The sequence below is a fragment of the Pan paniscus genome, chromosome 10, assembly GCF_029289425.2.
Source record: "Pan paniscus chromosome 10, NHGRI_mPanPan1-v2.0_pri, whole genome shotgun sequence".
In the NCBI taxonomy this organism is placed as follows: Eukaryota; Metazoa; Chordata; class Mammalia; order Primates; family Hominidae; genus Pan; species Pan paniscus.
In genome coordinates, this window is record NC_073259.2 from 23,734,950 (window position 1) to 23,750,060 (window position 15,111).

A 15,111-nucleotide genomic window follows, 5' to 3' on the forward strand; every position below is an offset into this window, starting at 1 on the left:
ATAAGCATTATAACTTACTTTTTATGGAAGAGTAAGTTCTAAACCACCATTTCTTTATTGAGGCAGCTCATTAAAAACAATTGGAAAAGCCTGTCCTCAGTATATCAACTTCAAATACTTATTTGATTAAAAAAAATCATCTTTTAGTTTACCAAAATAACCATTTGCCTGAAATTCCTACAGACCAGTCTTGAACAAATAATACAGCTTTAAGAAAATAAATATTTCTCTGCTGGTATTGCATAGTTATTCTAAACAGTAAAGTATTAAAGACTAAAACATTTAATACAGTAGATTCCTATTTATATATCCCCTTTGCATCTCTACAAGTATCTAAAGATTGAAAACATCTCATGGAAGCAAAAATGTATTTCCTTTGAAATTCTCATTGTCACTGTCATTATTATTCCATCATGAATGTGCTTGAAATTATCTTTTGGGAAGTTTGATAAATTTGATGATATTCTTATTAGTAAATCCAGTTCTTTACTGTGCAGTGTTAACAGTGAATGGCCTTTAAGACTAATTATTTTCCTTTTTGTGGGAAAAATAATATTTCATTATTATTTATTATTTTAATAACAAAATATATTGTATTAAAATAATATTTCAATAACATTTTTATAATTACTATTTTGTAATAAATATACATAATAAACACAATAATAAATATTTATATGAAATTACATATGTTTTGTTGCACTAAGCTCACAGATATTCCCTTTTCCCTTTTTATTTGGACTTATTAACACACTCATTTACTAGTCTGCTACCTTTTCCCAACATACAATTTTGACAGTAAGTCCAATGAGCACAGGAAAGTATTTTAGTAAATTTAACCTTATATTGAATACTCATTAAAACTCATCTTTTGAATGTGTAGTTTTCCAAATGTACATCTGGACTTTTCTTGATGCCAAAACATTAGATCCAAAGAGCAAAACATTGTCAAATATTTGCATTAAGTTTTAGCAGTAGAAAATATCATCCAGAAAGCAATTGTATTAAAGAGACAGAAATTTGGAAAAGTATAATGTGGAGAAAATTTACACACCTTGATTTAATCACTGTTTTAAATAGGTAAATTATTCATAAGTAGATGGCTCAATATTTAACTAATAAATGTACATGTTAATGTTTTCATAGTCATTTAATCATATTAAAATTTATTTAATTGGGTTTTATTAAGATAGGAAAGTTGCCAAATATTAATATATGTTAAATATAGTCATTTATTCCCTAATGGACATTGAAACATTTGTGTATGTCAAGGATTTGCATATTATTTAAGAGTAATAGCCTACTTGTATTGACAGAACTTATTTTAATGTGCAGAATATTTATTACTGTTCTAGCATCTAAAGGAATATATATTAGTCATTCAAATATTACTTTTAGTGTATTCCTGTGTAATTTGTCTAAAAAATATGTCCTTAAAGACTTGGAAATCTGTTCATAAAGTTCTTCTTTATACAGAGAACACAGGTAGCATGTAATAAGTTAACAGTGCAATAAGTAAAAATTTAGACTCTAAAACTTATAGAAGTACACTTCATTTGTAGTATTCGGCTGGGGAAAATGCTAATTTTCTGATAATACTTCAAAATAATGGTCAAATAGATCATGAAACATATGACTACAAACATAGCAGTGTTATAGTGCTATATTAGTTAAGACCCTATATTTCTCGGGGTTAGTGAAGTATTACATAAAATCCTGAAAAAGGGGAAATGTAAATAAATATGACTATGAACCCATATAATGCATATAGAAATTTCAAAATTATTCTGATATTAACACCGTGTTCTCAAACTTTAAAGTGTCACCTGAGGATGTTGTTAGAAAAAGAATTCTGATTTCAGTTCGTATGGGTGAGGCCTGAGGCTGTCCATTTCTAACAAGCATCTGGTGATGCCTATGCTGCCGGTCTACAGTCCACATTTCAAGTAGTGAGATATTAGAAGCCAAGAATGGTAATGACTTAAGAACTTAGACTCTCCAAAAATTATCCTCTTTTCCAGAACAGTTCATGGTATAAAAACTAGATCTAATCAACAAAGTAATAAAGACATTTATACCTTGTACTATTGCAAAATTAAAAAGATGATTTTCCTAGCAAATCAAAATTTCCCTTTTCATATATCAACTATACTATTTTTGCAAGTTATTTAACATTCATTTTAATTTAGTATCAGAAAAGCTTTTCTCTCAATTAAAATATCCCGACTCACTCATTCTTATTCTCACTTTCATTTTCTCTCTCTCTCACTTTCTTACTCTCACTCTCCCTGTCTGATTTTAAATAATACAATATATAATGAACCCAGAGCAAATTAAAGAATCAGAACATGAACTATCAATTTTGTCATACGTTCATGGAAGCTTGATGCAAAATTGTCAGCAATATGAGAAATAATAGAAGAAAAGAAATCATCTGCTTCATTCAAAAAATATTAAAATCTTTCATCATGTTCCTGTTCTTCAACTCCCGGTTTAATTACCATGGAGCAAGGAGTCCTTGATAATCCCATTTTCCATGCTCTTGTCCAATAGCTTGATCCCAGTCAGCTTTTCCAGTGAGCTCAAGGACAAGAATTATATATTTTCTTTCCTATTGAATGTAGCACAGATATGAGATCCTGGAAAATGAAACTATTTCCTAGACCGTCCCTGCATCTCTCTTTTTGACAGGGAGTAACAATTGTACCTTCACCTATACTTGTAACCGTCTCACATGAGTATTTTTCTTCATAAATATATTGATAATATATGAAGTATAATGCTTCTTCATAATTTTTTCTCTTATTACTCTCTAGCCAAATATTTACTAGGAGCGCAGGTTTTTCTGTTTCTCAATCCTAACCAAAAAACCACTCCAGTGATTTTTTTTCTCTACAGCTGTGGTTTCTTTGTGTGATATATTTTCTTATTGATACATTGTAAATATTCATGAGGTACATGTGATATTTGGATATCTACATTGAATGTATAATTATCAAGTCAGGATATTTAGAATATCCACCACCTAGAACATTTGTCATTTCTTTGTAGTAGGGACATTTCAAATCTTCTCTTATAGCTTTTTTGAATATACAATAAATTGTTGTTAACTGTAGTCAAACTACTGTGCTCCCAAACACTGGAACTGATTCATTCTATCTAACTATATGTTTATATGTATTAACCCACCTCTCTTCATCCTCTCCCCATCCCATACCCTTCCCAGGCTCTTATAACTATCATTCTACACTCTAACTCCGTGAGATAACCATTTTTAGTTCCCACATATGAGTAAGAATATAGAATATTTTGGCTTGTTTTACTTAACATAATGGCCTCTAGTTCCATCCATGTTGCTGCAAATGACAGCATTTCATTCTTTTTTAAATAATTGAACAGTATTCCATTGTGTATGTGTACCACATTTTCTTTCTTTCTTCATTCATTGATGAATACTTAGGTTGATTCCGTATCTTGGCTAATGTGAACAGTATTTCAATAAACATGGAGGTGCAGGTATCCCTTTGTTATACTAATTTCCTTTCTTTTCGATAAACACCCATAAGTAGGATTCCTGAATTGCATGGTAGTTCTATTTTTAGTCTTTTGCAAAATCTCCATACTGTTTTCCATAATGGTTATAGTAATTTACCTTCTCACCAACAGTGTATAAGAGCTCCCTTTTCTCTGCATCCTTGCCAGCATTTGTTATTTATTTACTTATTTTTATAACAGCCATTCTAACAAGGGGAAAACAATATCTCATTGTTGTTTTGATTTGCATTGCTCTGATGACTAGTGATTTGAACATTTTTTATATACTTCTTGGCCATTTCTATGTCTTCTTTTGAGAAAGGTCTATTCAGATTGCTTGCCCACTTTTTAATGGGATTATTTGTTTATTTTTAGTTTGTGTGTTTTTTCTTTTTATTTTTTTTGCTGTTGAGTTTCTTTTATATTCTGCATAATAGTCCTTGTTAGATTAACAGTTTGCAAATATTTTCTTCCATTCAACAGATTGTCTCTGTTGATTGTTTTGTTTGCTATGCAGGAGCTTTTTAGTTTAATATAGTCCTATTTGTGTATTTTTGTTTTTGTTGCCTGTGCTTTTGAGGTATTAGCCATAAAAAACTTGCCTACACCAATGTTCTGGAACTTTTATCTTATGCTTTCTTCTAGAAGTTCTATAATTTCCGGATTTAGGTTTAAGTCCTTAATGTACTTTGAGTTGATTTTTATATACAGTGAGAGATAGGAGTCTAGTTTCATTCTTCTGCATATGAATACTTGGATTTATCAGCACCATTTATTGGAGAGGGTGTCTTTCCCCCAAGGTTTGCCCTCAACATCTTTGTCAAAAATCAGTAGGCTATAAATAAATGAATTTATTTTAGGGTTTTTTTTATTCTGTTCCATTAGCCTATGTGTTTGTTTTCATATCAATATCATTTTTCTTTGGTTACGATAACTTTGTAATGTATTTTGAAGGCAAGTACTGTGATGCCTGCAGCTCTGTTCTTTTTGCTCAAGATTGCATTCACTATTTGGGCTTTTTTTTACTTCCATACAAATTTTTGGATTTTTTTTCTATTTCTGTGAAGAATATTATTGGTAATTTGATAAGAATTGCTTTGAATCTGTAGATTGGGTAGTATGGTCAAAACAATGTTAATTCTTCTGATACACGAGCATGGGATGTCTTCCCATTTATTTGTGTCCTATTCAATTTCTTTCACCAGAGATTTGTAGTTTTCCTTGCAGAGGTCTTTTACCCCTTTGGTTAAGTTTACTCCTAGGGTTTTTCAGTGTGTGTGGCAGCTGTTGTAAATGGGATTTCCTTCTTAATTTTTTTCCAGTTAGTTTGTTATGGGTTCATAAAAATGTTATTAATTTTTGTGTGTTGATTTGATATCTTGCAACTTTATTTAATTTGTTTATCAGTTTACAGAGTTTTTTGGTGGAATCTTCAGGTTTTTCTGAATATGAGATCCTGTCATCTGCAAAGAGGGACAACTTGACTTTCTCTTTTCCAATCTGGCTGCTTTTTATTTATATATTTTGCCCAATTGTTGTGTGTAGGACTTCCATTATTATGCTGAATAAGAGTGCTAAAGGTAGGCAACCTTGTCTTGTTCTAGTTCTTAAAGAAAAGACTTTCAGCTTTTCTTCATTCCATTTGATGTTAATGGTGGGTTTGTCATATTATTATGTTGAGGTATGTTATATTTATACCTAGTTTGTTGAGCGTTTTTATTATCAAGAATGTTTAGTTTTATCAGATACATTTTCTGTACCTATTGAGATGAGCATTTGGTTTTTATTCTTCATTCTGTGGTCATGATGTATCATGCATATTGATGTGCATATGTTGGACCATCTTTGCATCCCTACGCTCTTACTTGATCATGGTGTATTACCTTTTTAATGTATAATTGGATTCAGTTTGCCAATATTTTCTTCAGGATGTTTGTGTTGATGTTCATTATCAGGACATTAATCTGTAGTGTTATTTTTTGTGGTGGTTTTGTCTGGTTTTAGTATCAGGGTAATGCTGGTTTTGTAGAATGAATTAGGAAAATAATCCTCCCTCTTCAAATTTTGTGACTAGTTTGAAAATCATTTGTGTTAGTTCTTCTTTATAAGTTTGGTAGAATTCAGCAATAAAGCCATCTCATCCTGAGTTTTTCCTTGCTGACAGACTTTTTATTACTGATTCAGTCTTATTTATTACTCATTATTGGTCTGTTCGGGTTTTCTGTTACAGCCTGAATCAATCTTGATAAGTTGTATGTGTTTATTGGATACATATAAATATGTATGTACTATTTCACATATAAAGAGAATAGTTATATGCTCTTGCTGAATTGATCCCACTGTTATTGGAGACAAACCTTAGTTGTCTCTTTTGTATTGTTTTTCACTTAAGTCTATTTTATCTGATTTAGGTATAGCTACTTCTGCTTACTTTTGGTTTCTGTTTATGCAGAATATCTTTACATCCCTTCACTTTCAGTCTATATATGTCTTTATAGGTGACGTTTCTTGTAGACAGCATATAATTGGGTCATTTTTAAAAATCCATTCAACCAATCTGTATCTTTTAAGTGGGTAATTTAATTTCTTTATATTCAAGGTTATAATTGATAGGTGAGGACTTATTCCTGTCATTTTCTTAATTGTTTTCTAGTTATGTATATTTTTTGTTCCTTTCTTTCTCTCTCATTATTTAGCACTGCCACTTGGTGGTTTTCTGCAGGCGTAATATTTTAGTTCTTTTTCTTTCTCATTTTTGTGACTGCTCTAACAGTAAGTTTTATACTTTCATGTGCTTTCATGATGATAGATATTGTTTTTTCACTTCCAGATGTAGGCTTTCCTTAAGCATTTCTTGTAAGTCTGGTTTAGTGGTGATGAATTCTCTCAGTTTTTGATTTCCAAGGAACAACTTTATATCTCCTTCATTTGGCAAGTATAACTTAGCTGTGTAGAGTATTCTTGGTTGAGAGTGGTTTCTTTTTTTCTTTCTTTGAGCATTTTGAATATATCATCTCATTCTTACATGGCCTGTAAAGTTTCTGCTGATAAATTTGCTGTTAGGCTGATGGTGATTTCCTTCCATGTGACTCAATGCTTTTCCCTTGCTCTTTTTATAATACTCTTTGTCTTTGGCTTTTGACAGTTTGGCTACAATGTGCAATGGAAAAGACCTTTTTGGGTTGAATCTATTTGGGGATTTTTGAACTTCCTATATATAGATTTCTAAATCCCTAGCAAAACTTGGGAAGTTTTTAGCTATTGTTTTATTATATAGGTCTGCTATGCCTTTGCCCATCTCCACTCTTTATGGAACACCCAAAATGTGAATATTTGGTTGCTTTATGGTGTCCCATATGTCACATAGGCTTTCTTTATTTTAAAAATATTGTTTTACTTTTTTTTTTGTCTGACTGGGTTATTTCAAAAGACCTATTATGAAGTTCTGAAATTCTCTCTGCTTGATCTAGTCTATTGTTAAAGCTCTTTGTTATATTTCTTATTTCATTCATTGAATTCTTTTGTTCCAGAATTTTTGTTTGTTCCTTTTTTATTATTTGTGTCTCTTTTTTTACTCTCTTATTTAGATCCTGAATTGTTTTTATGATTTTTTGTGCTGTTTGCTTGTGTTCTCTTGTATCTCACTGAGTTTTTTTCATATCATTATTTTAAAAAGTTATCTCATATATTTTCTTTTCTTTGGAATGAAATTGGTGGCTGGAGAGTTTTGTGTTCTCTTGAAGATGTCATATTTCTTTGCTTTTTATATTTCTTTTGTCTTTACACAAAATATATATGCTATTAGTGTAATAGTCACTTCTTCCAATTTTTTTGGATAGGCTTTCATAGAGGAAGACTTTTTCCTACAGATACATCTATAGTGTGGGTGGGTACAGAACTTCAGCATTCTTTCTAGGCGAATACAGCAGTGATTTCTTGTGATTCCTTTAGCTGTAATCAGCATCAATGATTTCTGTAATTTCCTCAGTGGCTTAAACTACAGTTGTTAGTTCAGGCTGTGGTGAGGCTTTGCTAGGGACAAGGATACTGGGTGAATTAAACCTCAGCTTCCAGTGTGGTAGTGGTGGACAAACCATGGCTGTCTTTGGGCTCCTGGGTAGCCTATGTGGGCACTGGATTTAGCAGGTTCAGGTGAACTGATGCTTGGGCTCCCAGGTGACTTCCTTGGGTGCCAGCAGTGGCAGCAGAGGGCCGAGTGGATAGGCAGGTTTTGGAGCCCCTGGCAGTGCGCCTACAATCAACGATGAAAGTGGCAGAGAAGAAGCAACACTCAGGCTCCCAGGAGGCTCACACTGGTGCTAGCAGTGGCAGTGACAAGGTGGGCAAGCCAATCCCTAAGTCCCCCAGTGGCTTGTGTGAATGGGTTCCAGCAGTGGTGGTGGTGCCATGCAATTCAGGCTTGTCCTCAGGCTCTATGATGGTGTTCACAGGAGTAGAATGTTATGGGTGGGCAGGGCGATCCTCAGGACTCTGGATAAGGTGCTTGGGCACTGATGACAGGCATTTTGGGCCTCTTTTGCAGCTCCCTGATGGTGTTCATGTGCACCAGTAGCAGTAGGCAGAGCAGCTCAGTCCCCAGGTCCCCACCTGGCATGCTTGGGTCCTGGTGGGTCTTTTTTCAGGCCATCTGATGTTTTGCTGGTGTGGTTCAGGCATAGACAGGGTGGCATGATTCCCAGGGACCTGGGCAGTGTAGTTGGGCACTAGAGGTGTAGCACTAGATAGAGCAGAACTGTCCTCAGGGTCCCCAGTGGTACTTAGGAGTACAAGCTGTGATGGGCAGGATGCAGTGATTCCCAGCCCCACGGATATGTTTGAGTGCTATGTGGCAGGCAGGCTAAGTCTTTTGTCAGGCTTCCTGTTGGTGCACATGCATGGCTGGGTGGCAGACGAGGCAGGGTGATTCCCAGCGTCACAGACATTAGGCTTGGGCACGGGGTGGAGGGGTAGTGCAAACCAAAGCAGGGCTGTCCTCAGACCCCCCAGTGGTACACACAGATGCAGTAGGCTGTGGTAGATGGGCCTAACCTATGTGATTTAAGTAATTTCTTTCTTTCTTTCTTTCTTTTTCTTTCCTTCTTTCTTTTCTTTCCTTCTTTCTCTCTCTTTCTTCTTTTTCTTTCTCTTTTCTTTCCTTCTTTCTCTCTTTCTCTCTCCTTCCTTCCTCCTGCCTTCCTTCCCTCCCTCCCTCCTTTCTTTCTTTCTCTTTCCTTTCTTTCCTTTCTCTCTTTCTCTCTCTCTCTCTCTTTCTTTCTTTCTTTCTTTCTGATACAGTCTCACTCTGTCACCTAGGCTGAAGTGCAGTGGCATGATCTGCACCGCAACCTCAGCCTCCCAAGTTATAACCAATTCTCCTGTCTCAGCCTCCAGAGTAGCTGGGATTACAGGCACGCACCACCACGCCTATCTAATTTCGAATTTTTAGTGGAGACAGGTCTTCACCATGTTGGTCAGGTTCACTCCTCATCTCCAGTGATCAACCCACCTTGGCCTCTCAAAGTGCTGGGATTACAGGCATGAGCTGCCACGCCCAGCCTAAGTAATTTCTTATCTCAAAAATCTTACTCTAAGTCTTTCTGTCTAATTTAACTTAAAAATAATTCTTATTAGCTTCTATGTAAAACAATAAAATTTACTGTACTTAAAAGCTTTTGCTGAATAATCATTGCATTGTCAGTAGTAAACCAGAAATGCCTCCTGAGTAAATACTAGTCTTTTTTAAAAATTCTGTTTGGGCCAATTGCTTACAGGATGGTCAAATTTTATATGTTTGATTTAAATGAAACAATTTTTTTATTATTTAATTGACGGTTGTCAAGGAATGTTAGAATTGAGTGCTGAAAACATATTCTTAAAAAAAAGAAATTCTACAGTAATTAAAAATTTTACTTGGAAGTAGTTATATATTTTAAAATCAAATTAAGAAGGTGGTATTTACCTCTTTTTTCATCACCCACATTGATTAGAATGATCTTCCTATCTACTTGAGAGTCTTGTTTTTCTCTCTGGGACTCTCCTAGTAGAGACGATGCATTCCTTTTATTAGAGTACAAAAATAGTTTTACAAAATTAAATCCTTTTAATTAAAATTCTAAAATAATCCTTTTCAAAAAACTTCTATTTTTTAAAAAAGTTCTAACTAATCTCATGACAATTTATATTAATTTGTTCTTTTTTTTTGAGATGGAGTCTTCACTCTGTCACCCAGGCTGGAGTGCAGTGGCACAATCTCGTCTCACTGCAACCTCTGCCTCCTGGATTCAAGCAATTCTCCTGCCTCAGCCTCCTGATTAGCTGGGACAACATGTGTATGCCGCCATGCCCAGCTAATTTTTGTATTTTTAGTAGAGATGAGGTTTCACCATGTTGGCCAGGCTGGTCTCAAATGCCTGACCTCTAGTGATCCACCCGCCCCAGCCTCCCAAAATGCTGGGATTACAGGTGTGAGCTACCTCGCCCGGCCCAATTTATATTAATTTGTTCATTAAACATTTGATTGTAAATTGAAATAGTCTTGTACTCAGAGTAAAAATAAAACTATTAATTACCAGTGAGAAAAAGGCTAAGTCATAATATATACAGTTTTAAGTAATAGATTACATTCATTAGCAGTAAAACTGCATTGTATATATTGCTGGGGAAGAAGAGTCTTTTTTCTTCTCAGTGAAGTTAAGGATTTCACTTAGCAAACCTGAACGAATTGATTACTTCCAGCAAATTTGTTACAGCCTAAGACTTCAAATATTAAAATTCCTTCCAACTTTTAAGACTTACTTTGAGCAAAGAAATAGATAAAGTGCATTTCTCTTTTACATAACTCTACTCCTCCACTTATAAAACCACAGAACTATGTGGGAGGATAGAAAGGAACATATCATAACTTTGAGCTATCTCACACACAGTAAAAAAGTGTGTTCTGTTAATAAATCATTCAATTAGAGTTTCTTGAATGACTTTAATTTCCTTTTTAATCTCCTTCATAGTGCTTCACCTAATATTCTATAATTAACTTTGGTTTACATCTTCAGTAAATAGCTAATGACCACAAAAATAGCACACCATACAACCCTGCATTTGGTCTTAATTCAATAATTCTGTGCTAGAACAAATGTCCTCATATGTAGATCCTCTGTATATACCTTCACTTGAGAGTGAAATCCCAAAGAAAGACCTTGTGCTAAATAAAGTTTGTTTATTATGATTAAAAGCTACTTGTAAAAATGACAGCATATTCCAGCCCCAAGTTTTTTAAAAAGCTGAATTGCACAAGCATCATTAACTAATAAACTTGGTCAAAGGAATCTCGAAGCTGTTGCATGAGTGTTCCAAGAAGACATGGCAAATTACATGTGAAAGTAGGTACATAATTTAATATTATTGTAGATGTATAATACCAAAATGCAGCTGTCACATTATTTTTGTTACCCAAAAGCAGTATTTTTTGAAGCTAAGAATTATTAAATCTTCCCAATTTTGAATTAATAAAAGTTTAAATGACCCAATGCTCTGTTTTTCTTAAAGTGATTAATTAGAGAATTTTTGAATTACATATTACTTCAAATTAGCTGAAATCACCTTAATAAGACAAAACATTACTCATTTATTTTTTATTTGTAAAGTCTGTAGTAGGATGTTTCTCCTCTGGAGATTTTGTGGGAAAAAAACAATAATAAAACCTTAGGATAGAATGAAGTCTGCATATTTGATCTCCTGGTATAATTACTAAATTTTATAAATTTCGCATACCATACCCCCCACAAAAAGAGCTCCTTGGGGCTCAGTATATATTTTTTGTGAAAGAAAGAAAATTACAGTTTCACCATTGTTATCTTTTTTTTTTTTACTGACTTTCTTAGTTACTTCATTTATATAGTTATGTTATTACTTGTCTTTTGTGACTGTGTAACTTAGTAGGGAGAGCATTGCAAACTTGAGAGTTGTTATAAAACTTTTTTCCAGATTAAAAAAAAACTTCTTTGCAGAATGTTCCATTTTTTGAATTTTAGGAAATGCATATGTACTATATGTATGAAGAAAAATAACCATATTTGAGTGAGGAGGCATTAGGGATAGTTGCCTTTTTATAGGCTTGTGGGAAGTCTTAAGAAAAATAGGGCGTTTGAATAGAAAGTTTCAGATCTCCTTGGTCCAAATCCCTCTTGAGTATTAGCTGTTGGTATCAATTTATGTCCCATACAGGATTTTTGTTCAAAAGCTTGACCCTCCTCTACTAACCACCTCATGCCTAAAAGCCCTAGTTTTAGGATTGAACCTATTCTTGTCTCTTCAAGAGTCATAAAGTTTGACTTTTCCTATTCATAGCTCACTTGAAGACAAAATAACAATAACTCAAGAAGCACTGGTTTAGTGAAACAACGTATCACTGATCTTTATCTATGCTGAGTTAGCTCCAAATACCACTTTGAGCACAAAATCCAAGGCTATTTTATTAGTTGAAAGACCAGTTTACTCAAATTAAGGATATGGCAGATTTAACATTGTAGAAATTTTGAAGGGGCACATACCAAATGTGTGTACATGTGCCAAGTGTGCACATACACATAACTATCTGAAAAATACTCTGAACAGTACTATAGTACTAATATTATTTTAATATTTTGTTATATTCACCTTACATTTCTGACTTAGTTATCCCAAAGATTTTAAGTCCAGCTTAGTTACTGAATTTTCTTAAAGAAATACCTTCAGAAGCTGTCAGCAATCCTGGTTTTCAATATTTACAAAATCAAATAGAAATCGTTTATTTTCTATACATGAGTTTAATATTTCACAATACACCTCTGTGACTACGTCTTACATGTAAGAATAAAGAACATTTTAGCTTAATTCAAATTATATAAAACAAGCGTAAGTATTTTTCCAATGAAAGAGCATCGCTTTTAAATGTGGGTTTACAAGGAGCGGCTAGGGCAATGAGAATCAATATTCATAGTTTGAATGTTATTTAGGATGCTTACTTGCTCATAAGACAAATTTGAGTACTTATCACTTTTTGGTGTTAAGGTCATTAATCTCTCTTTATATAAACATATTGCCTCAGAAATACTTTAAAATAACATGAGCTATTTAGGAATAGGAAATAAGGGTAATTATGTGCTAGAATTCAGCCTCTTAGTGTTCATCTTAAATGACAAGTATACTCATAATAGTTCCTAAGATAGTAACTAGCAGATAGATAGAATCAAATATGTGTAGAGAGAATAAATAATTAATATACAGAAAGTTTGATTTCCTAGGATATGGGAAGAAAAAGCCTAAACTTTTTACTGTATCACAGACATTCAGTTCATTTAACAGCTGAAGTTTTATAGATGATTATTAAATAAAACATAGGTAGTGCTCATATCTGGAATGTTACCAGACTGAGAAAAACACCTGGTGTGTACAACTTTAAATGGATCATTCCTGTGCTCATGTTATAAGCATTGTAATTCCCAGTGTGGCCTTTTCTTAGAGCATAACCCTTCTCTCCACACTACCCACCTTATGGTCCGTGCCTTTCATTTCTCTTTCTCTTGGTATGGTAACCTTTCTTCTTACCCTTTTTGATATCTAGAACTCTCAAATAAAAATTCATTTTTTATTGCACTTCCTTATTAAATTCCCACCCTTCTTTCTATTATTTAATGCTTTTTCTCTCTTTTCTTTTTCATTTTCTCTAGATAGCACCATTTAACAAATTTATCATGTAGGCCACATAAGAGTTTTAAATTTTCTACTAGCCACACTAAGAAAATATGCGAAGAAACAGATGGAAATAAATTTTAATACTACAGTTTCTTTAACTCAATATACCTCAAATATTATCATTTTAACGTGTAATCAAAATAAAGAAAATCATTGAGATGTTTCACATTATTTAATATGACAAGTCTTGAAAATCTAGTGTGTATTTTACATTTATAGCATATCTTAATTAAAAGTAGCCTCATTGCAAGTGATTAGTAGCTGCTTGTATTCACTAACCACTATACTAGACAGCATAGCTCTATATCATTAAACACAAACTGATCAAAATTGTGGTCTTGCCACCTATAGTGGTAAAAGGAGTATTTCACAGCTCTTAGAAAGTGTGATGGTTATTAGAAACTCTAATGTCCTTTAAAAACCAGCAGAGATTTAATCTTAACTGACAATTCTAGTACAATATTATATTATGAAAATAATTTGACCTAGAATTCTGGAACTAACAATAAGCCAGCATTCAAGGACAATGTAAAAATAGACATTCTCAGAAACAAAAACATTTTATGTCCATAAATTATCTCTCTAAAAAATTATTTGAAGATGTACTTCAACAAAATAAACAATGAAGCCCTATGGAACATAGATCAATGGTTAACATAATTACTTAAAAAGCTCTAAAATATAGTAAAAAAAAAAAAAAGAAAATAAATTAGTAGAGGCTCCTTTATCTATCTCTGCTTGCTTGACTTGCTGTATTAACACTCTTTATTTCCTTTACAAAACAGAATGATTAAGGCCCAGAATTCATTGTTTGTTCTAGAAGAGTAGTTATCAAACATTTTGGTCTCAGAACCCTTTAAACTCACAAATTGTTGAGTACCCCAAAAAGAATTTGTGTGGACTTTGTCTATCAATATTTACCATGTTGGAAATTATAATTGAGAAATTTTTTTAATATGCATTTATTATTTGAATTAAAAATGATAAACTTATTACATGTAAATACACATAAAATATTTTTATTATAAATACTATATATTGCAAAACAAAAATAATTTGTGAGGAATGTAGCATTGTTATGTGTTTAGAAATCTTTTAAATGTCTGGTTTAATTAAGACCATTGACTGCTCTTCCATTCAGTCTGTTGCACTATGATGATTGAGTGGAAGTATATAAAGAAAATTTGGCCTCACACAAATATGGTTTGCGGAAAAGATGAATATCTTAGTAGTCTTTTCAGATAATTGTGAACATCTTTCTTTGATACTACACCAAAATCAACAAGTAATAGTCTTTTAAAATTTAGATACAATGTGGAATATAAAAATAATCAATAATTTTCACACTAGGCTACTTAGAGTCCATTGGTCTGTCTTGCCCTATTGATAAACCTTTTTTTACCCATGCAAGATTTGAAGCATCATGGATTGTCATTTAGACAAATATGTTCATTGGATTCTGCAGATCTTCCAAATGTTGCCATACTTTACCATAAAATATCAAAAAGTTCATTTTTTAATATTAACATTTTTCTCACCAGAAAAGTCTGTAAGTATTGGTTAGCCAGCAAGCTCATAGTGGAAAATATAAATTTTACAAAATTCTTATTTCTGAAGTTGTTTTCCTTAAAGTGACAAGCTTAGCTTGTTCATTTTTGACTGCCAAACACCTGTCTGAATAACCAGTTTGCCTGTAATTCTCTCATGTAATAAAATTGTTTCATGAAAAAAGTTACTTCTTTATCTTGCCACTCAAGCAATTACAAGAGGGCTTTTCCTGAAGACAACTTCTATATTATAGTATGCAGAAGTGCTTTAACTGTTTTTCCTATATGTTCATATAGAAAA

General features: G+C 33.0%; 1 protein-coding gene and 1 long non-coding RNA gene across 2 annotated transcripts in view; one reads left to right on the forward strand and one right to left on the reverse strand.

The window, feature by feature from the left end:
- LOC117975389 (uncharacterized) overlaps window positions 1-15,111 on the reverse strand; it is a 186,223-nt gene that overhangs the window by 152,871 nt on the left and 18,241 nt on the right. The gene's annotated exons all lie outside the window — the stretch shown is intronic.
- PIK3C2G (phosphatidylinositol-4-phosphate 3-kinase catalytic subunit type 2 gamma) overlaps window positions 1-15,111 on the forward strand; it is a 385,996-nt gene that overhangs the window by 32,274 nt on the left and 338,611 nt on the right. The gene's annotated exons all lie outside the window — the stretch shown is intronic.